Raw genomic sequence first — 794 nt, forward strand, 5'->3', positions numbered from 1 at the left:
AAAATAAATAATCATTGCTTTCATCAGCTGCACTATTCAAACACACCAGGTATTTGGCCTGGTAGTGAAACAAAGCAGCAACGAGAACTCGTAAAGGACCACTTTAAGGTGTGAATGACAGACAAATATTAAAACTATTTTAATTAACTTGTAAGAGTTCCAGCTCCCATATAAAGCGATAATTAACACGAGAATGAGGAACTGGCCTGAGCAAATATCAGGGAGTTTTTCTCCGACAAAACCAGGCAAATTTCTCCGCCTCTGCGCGGGTTTTTTTTTATTTCTGCGGAATTGCAGACAAGGGTGTATCATTAAGTGCAATAAAGGAATCGACATGAAATTGAAAAGCTACCACTGTTATGGCTGGATTATGAATTTTTTTAGTTTGCTTTGTGAGGGCAATGCGAACGAAGTCTTTCTATTAGGCACGGTTTGCACGCTACTGGTCTTACTCATCATCTTTAGCATAACCAGAGCCGGAGTGTAAAAAGTTTCACACTTTGAGTAAGTAAAGGGCACACAAACTGGCAAGATCAGATCAGTCTTATTAGTAAACAAGGCAGAAATTCAATATTCATTATTAGACTTTTATAGCTTCACGCTTCGATTCTTTTGTACATAGGAAATTTCTATTGAATTTAACAAGAGTTTATACATTAGTTAGCTTGTTATTCAGTATATTTTTAAAATGCCAAAATGTGTGAAGTTTTTATTCCCTGATAAAATATTTAAATGACTTAAAATGTGAGAGGATGTTTAAGGGCAATATTCTTAAATTTATTTTAAACAAGATT

The sequence above is a fragment of the Dendroctonus ponderosae genome, unplaced genomic scaffold (genome assembly GCF_020466585.1).
Source record: "Dendroctonus ponderosae isolate FM_Combo_2020 unplaced genomic scaffold, Dpon_F_20191213v2 Dpon_F_20191213_5, whole genome shotgun sequence".
Lineage (NCBI taxonomy): Eukaryota > Metazoa > Arthropoda > Insecta > Coleoptera > Curculionidae > Dendroctonus > Dendroctonus ponderosae.